This window comes from Bos indicus x Bos taurus, chromosome 3, assembly GCF_003369695.1.
Source record: "Bos indicus x Bos taurus breed Angus x Brahman F1 hybrid chromosome 3, Bos_hybrid_MaternalHap_v2.0, whole genome shotgun sequence".
Lineage (NCBI taxonomy): Eukaryota > Metazoa > Chordata > Mammalia > Artiodactyla > Bovidae > Bos > Bos indicus x Bos taurus.
Genome location: NC_040078.1, coordinates 119,231,933 through 119,239,634, shown reverse-complemented (window position 1 = coordinate 119,239,634; position 7,702 = coordinate 119,231,933). Strand labels below are relative to the sequence as shown.

General features: G+C 48.9%; 1 pseudogene; it reads left to right on the top strand.

The window, feature by feature from the left end:
• Positions 1 to 2,052: 2,052 nt before the first annotated feature.
• On the top strand, positions 2,053 to 5,231 carry LOC113890543 (annotated as a pseudogene).
• The last annotated feature ends 2,471 nt before the right edge of the window (positions 5,232 to 7,702 follow it).

Genomic DNA, 7,702 nt, shown 5'->3' with positions numbered 1-7,702 from the left:
ACTGCGCCCACACAGGGGAACACCGTGGAGACGTTCAGAACTGACCCGGGAAGACCCCCTTGCTAGGCTGTCTGTTAAGTGAAGGCCCCAGCTGCGAGCTAAGGACAGCGTGACCTGATTCACACAAAGATCCTAAAAGAAAGGCTTCATGCATGCAGACACACCTTGGGCAGACACCCTCAACTACTAAGAGAGGCGAGGCTTTACTGGGGCCAAAGGAAAACGCATTTCCATGGTACCGTTGTGTGCTCAACTGCTCAGTCATGTCTGACTCTGTGGCCCCATGGACTCTAGCCGCCAGGCTCCTCTGTCCGTGGGATTTTCCAGACAAGAATAGTGGAGTGGGTTGCCATTTCTTTCTCCAGGGGATCTTCCTGACCCAGGGATGGAACTCGCGTGTCCTACATTGACAGGTGGGTTCATTACCACTAGCGCCACCTGGGAAGTCCCCATTGTACTATATCACATCTTAATTCTTGAATTTCATCAAGCATGTGTTTATTCTGAAATTTCACACACACACACACACACGCAAGGAGAATTTTATACATGCCAGCAACAACAAAAACAACAGAGGGGATTCAGAGTCCATTTCCACGTTCCCATTATTCAAGGGGGTAAGGATGTGCCCACAATTCAGGCTTGTGGAGGCAGAGTCTCTAAGTCTGGAGTAGAGAGGGCCGTGTGCTGGCCTGGGCACAGATTGCACACCTGCCCCCTTTCCTGACACTGACAACCTCCAAGGATGGGCAGGAGTGAAGGCTGAGGGCCAGGAGGTCACACCTGCCCCCTGGGGAGACTCATCCAACGAGGGGCACTGGGTCCCTCTAACTTGTCTGTGTTCCTCTCCTGTTGGCCCCCTACTGCTTGCTGAAGACTTCAGGCTTCCTGTCTGTCCTGCCTTGGGTCTAGAGGGGTCAGGGGAAGATTGGCCTTGGGACTGCAGCTCCTGGGACCTGGGGGTTGGCAGTCCCAGTGCACTCAGAGCCCAAGCCTCACCTAATTGGCCATCAGAGGCCTTGAGTCCCAGACCTGCAGGTAGAGAACACCTTGCCCCACTGAGTGACCCAGAGGTGTGGGCAGGGCATGGAAGAACAGATGAGCTTCCTCCAAGATCCAGTAGTTCCCACTCCAGAATCTGGGGCACCAGTCTGAGGCTCTCTGAGACCCTGGGCACCCTCCTTGGCACCCCCTCATTCTCCCTTCACTATACAGGAAGGCAGAGCTGAAAGGGCAGTAGACAGGGGTCCTGGTGCTGACTGATTATCATCAGCACAGACCTGGGTCAAGAGCTCAGGAGGCCCTGGGAGAGCAGTTCCTGGCTGGGCAATCACAGCCCTCACCTGGACAAGGTAAGGTCAGGGCAGCCACCCTCAGGGCTGCAGGAGTGGGAGGAGACCATGTGGGTAAGGGGGCAGGGCCATGCATACAGTAAGCACTCAGGTCTGCTCTCAGCAGGGGAAGTGGGGACACCCTCCTGCCTGGCCAGCCCTGGACTCATCTCGCAGATAATGCCCCAGTCCAGGCTCAGAGGCAGTGATGCTGAGATGGGAATCTAGGCGTGCAGGGGAGAGAAACAGCAAACACCAACATTAGCCCAGGGAGACCTGGCCCCTGCCTTGCTCCTGGCCTGTCCAAGACGTGGTGGGCAGAGACACCCAGGACTTTTCTGAGATTAATGAAGAGTACACGAAGGGGCAGAACGTGCAGGGTTAGATATGTGAGAAAAGAGCAGAAAGCTGGCAGCATCGCTGGGAAGACAGGCGGCTGTGGCGCCATTTCTGCACTCCAGACTCAGCTCTGCAACCCTCCTGGCACCCCACCCCACCCCACAGTGACTGTTCAGAGTCCCCACAGGCTGAGTGCTCCCTGCAAATTTGTGAATTAGCCAATCGGAGAAAATGTTGCCTTTTCAGGTCAATCTGAGCTCGCCTGGAGGACTGGGCACTGAAGGGTCCCTGTGCTCCAAGAGAGAATGACCTTGTGACCCTCACCTCTTCCCTCTCCCTGCCTCCCGCTTGCTCTCTGCCACATGTCCCCCAGCTCAGGGCCATGGCATCCCACAGAAATGGAAACCTCTCAGAGATGCCTCTGCAGGAGTTCATGCTGGAGGGATTTGAGGGTGGCCCACAGACCCAGGCCCTGCTCTTTGTTCTGTTCCTGGCCCTGTATGTGGTGACCGTCCTGGGGAACCTCACCATGATCGTGGTCATCACTCTGGATGCCCATCTACATGCCCCAATGTACTTCTTCCTCAAGAACCTCTCCTTCCTGGACCTGTGCTACTCATCGCCCCCAAGGCCCTGGTCAACTTCCTGTCCTCCTCCAAGGTCATCACCTTTAAGGGATGTTGTTGGGGGCCAGCGTGAGGCACTCCGCCCATGGCAAAGGTCATGAGGAAGGAGGCTCAACATACGCAAAGGTGGGATTGAGCCTCAGGAGTCCCCCTGGAAATCCTCAAGCATCTACCCCCATAACCAGAGCCTGCCTACTTTACTACTTTGTGCTCTCACCTACACCTCTGACTTTACAGGGGGCTGTCCCCCACCAACTCTTTTGGAGAAGGAGTTAACTTAGAGCTCCAGTTAATAATAATTCCTGGGCTTGATAGGACTGTTTTAACCTACAAACTCTACTGAAGATTCTCTAGCCTGCCTGACAGGCTTGTCCCGCCACATGTGATTGCTCACAGCCTCCCAATCATGAGAGGCACAAGATGCTTTAAACCTTCTAAAAACAGGTTCCTTAGAAAAATTAGAAAACCATTAGTATAAGTATAGTGGGCTGATTAGAAATTGTATTGGTGAAGGGTTTTTCATTTGTTGAGCCAATGTTTGTTGCTAAGTCTCTACATCCCCTGCTCTTACACACATTAATGAATATATAGAAGAAATAAGTATTAACCTTTGATATTAATCACGTTAGACCTTAGGCTAAGTAAATTCTTTCCTTAACTAAAACCCACTACACCCTCACCCTATAGGAATGTAACTTTATTTGGGTGGCATCTGTTTTAAGAATAATAACCCCTGGAGAAATAAGTGTCCTGGTTGACTGACCGCTGTCACAAGGAGAGGGTCATAAATTGTCAGCAGGACCCCCTGGCCAGAAGATTATGTAACACCCTTAAGACCTCTGTATACATTTGTATGAAGCACCTGACTTTGATAAAAGTCAGGACTGCTGACCCCGCATGACTTTTGCATAACATCTCAGTGTATAAAAGTAGACTATGGAAAATAAAGAATTGGGATCAGTTCCTTGAAAGACTGGTCTCCCCATGTCTCTCTCTCTCTCAAACTCTGGCTGAGTCTCCATCTGGAGTGCGGAACCCGCCATGCTTACTAATTATGCCTGGGCTTCTAAGATCCGACCGGGGAGGCCTCAGTGTCTCCTCTCCTTCGGGAGGATGGAAGGATGCCTGCGGCCTACGTAAGTGGTGCAAGCTTCTTGTCTTGAAGTTTTATTGGTCTCCCGTGTAAACCAAGCTACTCAGCCTCTTTTCTCCACTGAATTTTCCTACTGAACTATCCTCATTCTATTACTCTTTATATCTCTAATTAATATCTAATTGAAGCTATTGTATTCTGATCCTCGCTGATGCCGTCCCCGCTTCAAAATCTCTGGATCAGCCAGGGCTGGACCCCGGCAGGATGTGCCACCCAGTTCTTCTTCTTCTCCATGATGGGTATGACTGAGACTCTCCTCTTGGCTGTGATGGCCTATGACCACTTCGTGGCCATCTGCAGCCCCCTGAGCTACCCCATCTCCATGTGCCCCTTGGTCTGTGCCTGCCCAGTGCTGGGAACCCACTGTGGGGGCTGCCTCAACTCTGGGGTGCAGACGATCCTCGCATTCAGCCTCCTGTTCTGCAGCTCCAACCACATCAACCACTTCTTCTGTGATGTGATCCCCCTGCTCCAGCTCACTTGTGCCAGCACGGCCGTCAATGAGCTGGTCTTGTTTGCTATGTGTGGCCTCATCATTGTGGGCACCACACTCGTGGTCCTCGTCTCCTATGGCTACATCACAGTGACCATCCTGAGGATGCGCTCAGGAGGAGGGAGACACAAGCTCTTCTCCACCTGCGGCTCCCACATGACAGCCGTGTCCCTCTTTTATGGGACCCTTTTTGTCATGTATGCCCATCTGGGAGCTGTGGAGTCCGTGGAGCAGGGCAACGTGGTCTCTGTCTTCTACACCCTGGTCATCCCAATGCTGAATCCCCTCATCTACAGTCTGAGAAACAAGGACGTGAAGGATGTCCTGCAGAGACTGGGCCAGAAGCACACGGCCACGTGACGGAGGGTGACCAGAGAGACCCAGTGTCCTGAGGGCTGGACAAGAAGACTTGAGGGGAGGCACTGGGTTTGGTTTGAGGAATTCATTCTTTATTCAGCTAATTCATTCTTTCATCCAGCATTTTATACAACCCTTCTTTGAAGCACATCATGAACCACACACTACAAGTGTAAGATGCAGAGATGAATAAGGCATCTTGTTTGCCACCAAAAATCTAATGGCCCACAGTGGGGCAAGACACTGAACTTGAAGTTTGTGTAATGGTGGGCAGAGTCATGAACTGGGAGTCTTTGAAGCACAGTATGGGTCCCAGTTCAACATCAATTGGTGAAGGTATGTGGACTAGACAAACTCTCTGACCTTATCCCTTCACTTCTTTATTGAATCTAATGTAAATATGTACCCAGAAATCTACCCTGGGACAACTAGCTGGGGGCTTTAGGACACTCAGCCCAGCCCCTTCCTTGGTGATAGCCTGGGCATCCCCACAGCCAATTAGGGGAGTTAGGAAGACCATGCTCCCCCTCAATCCTGCAGCGGGGCTGTTCCTCCCCTCCCCCTTCTGTTCACTGATGCCACCACCCAACAAGGCAGCAGGGAGCACCCGTGCTCCTGCTTCAGAGGCTCCTAGTGTTCCCTGTCCTGGGTTTCTCCCCTCAGACAGCAGCTGGGAGACCCAGGGAGTCAACGTGGATGCCTGACACCCATAGTTCACCATCCAACCTGACAGGTGATACTGTCCTGACTATTTGTGACCCTAAGAAATGGAGCCTTGTCAGCACCAACACCTCTGAATAAGGATAGAGGTCCTGGTGCTGCTGCAGAGCGCAGGGGGTAGAGAGAGGGAGCAGTTTCTTGGTAGAAGCACAGCTCCCTGGCCATCTGTCCCACACTCCCTGGGGCAGCTGGGAGTCTTGACCTCCCCATTCAGAGCTCCAGGCCCCTGCTCCATGGACCCAACACACATCCTGGACTATGTCTGCCTATCGTGTCTCCCTGTGGGAGAGTTGTCCACTCCCATGGTCACTCCCAGGAGGTGGTCCTCTGGACGAGAGGGTGGTCTGTTCCCTGTAGGGGCAGGGGGCGTGCCCTGCCCCTCTGATCACAGCTCTCCACCCCCCTCTCTCCCTGCTCCGGGGGACAGGGGGAGGGGCTGGCAACTAAGTTGTCAGACTGCTGCTCCCCATTACTCAAGTGGAACCGCCTCCAAGCTTCCTGCTGGATTCCTATTCACATTGACTTTGGGCTCCAAAACTAGTTCTATGTCTGCCATAGGTCGTTGTATTCTTCTGATAACAAACTGTTACTTGAGGCTTCCCCAAATATTCTGCTTCACCGTGACAGCCCTTGTTGTCGTCTCATGCCGCAGCTGTTCCCTCTCACACGCGCTATCCTCTGTCTGTCTGCTGTGATTTTTTTCGTCATTCCATGGAATGTTACAGGAATATTCTTGGGTCTTCTACTTGATCCAAATTTGGAATATGCATACGTATAATATATATTCATTCCATGCACAAGTGTAGATTTATCTTAATTCTGTAGAATTTAAAGTTATACATAGTAAGAAATCAGTTAAAGATTCACAGTAAAACAGCATCTATCCTGAATTAGGAATAAATAAAAGGTCTGACTTTAGATGGAGCAAAAACTTTACATTTCTGCAAGAGAAATGTAAAATAAACAAACAAACAAACAAAACAGCAAATCGTAGATTGTTTCTTCCTAAATTACCTACATTTCAGATTGTAGTGATGAACACAGTACAACGTTAGAGGCAATTCACTTTGCTTTGTTCATCTTATACAACGTTTTGTATGCTAGCTCCACAGAGTAGATTCTCAGTGGTACATATCTACTGGATGATTATAATTTGACTTCCTTGTTAACTAGTCATTGAACTCCAAAATATACTTGGCATAGCATTATACTTATGAGCTTGGATTTGGCAATGATTTCTTGGATATAACTGAAAAGCACAGGAAACAAAAGTGCAAAGAGACACAAGGGACTCCATTAAACTTAAAAATCTGTGCATTAAAGACTTAAATAATAGCTTGAAAAGGCAACCTGTGGGATGGGAGAGAATGACTGCAACTCTTGTGTCTGATATGGGGTAACATCCAGAGTATGTGAAGAATTCCTACAACTTAAATAATCCTGTTAAAAATGAGCAGAGGATTTGAATAGTTATTTCACTAAAGATGATCTACAGATGGGCAACAAACATATGAGGAGATGCTCGTCATCACTAATCCCTGAGGAAATGCAAGTCAAATCACAAGGACATACCACTTACATCCGTGAGAATGGCCGTATTAGAAGCAAAAAAAGAAAAACAGGTCAAAACATAACCAGTGTTGTAAAGGATGCAGATCAATTGGAGCCCTTATACACTTTTGGTAGATAGTAAAATGATGCAACCATTATGGGGAACAGTACAGAATTTCCCCAAAAAACTAAAAAAAAAAAAAGAAAAAAGAAAAAAGAATTTCCACATGATCCACGTTTGAGTATGTATCCAAAATAATTATAGACTGCTCTCTAAGAGATATTTGCAAACCCAAGTACACAGCAGCATTATTTGTGGTGGCCAAAAGGTAGAAACAAGCCACGTGTTCATTGTGGATGAGATAATAAACAAAATGATGCACATACGTATGATGGAAAGGCACCCACCTTAAAAGGGATGAAAATCCTGTCACCAGATGCAACACAGATAAAGCTTAGGACATTGTGCTAGTGAAATAAGCCAGATGCAAAAAGACAAAGGCTGTATATTCCTAACATGCAGTAAAACATTCACATTCACAGAGACAGAAAGTAGAAAGGTGGTTCTCAGTGGTGAGGTTGCGGGGTGGGGTGGGGGGTGGGGGTGGAAAGAGAATGTTTTTAAAGGGGGTGAGTCCAAGATGCACACAGTCAAAGGCTTTGGCATAGTCAATAAAGCAGAAATAGATGTTTTTCTGGAACTCTCTTGCTTTTTCCATGATCCAGTGGATGTTGGAAATTTGATCTTTGGTTCCTCTGCCTTTTCTAAAACCAACTTGAACATCAGCAAGTTCACGGTCCACGTATTGCTGAAGCCTGGCTTGGAGAATTTTGAGCATTACTTTACTAGTGTGTGAGATGAGGGCAATTGTGTGGTAGTTTCAGCATTCTTTGGCATTGCCTTTCTTTGGGATTGGAATGTCATGTATGGATGTGAGAGTTGGACTGTGAAGAAGGCTGAGCACCAAAGAATTGATGCTTTTGAACTGTGGTGTTGGAGAAGACTCTTGAGAGTCCCTTGGACTGCAAGGAGGTCCACCCAGTCCATTCTGAAGGAGATCAGCCCTGGGATTTCTTTGGAAGAAATGATGCTAAAGCTGAAACTCCAGTACTCTGGCCACCTCGTGTGAAG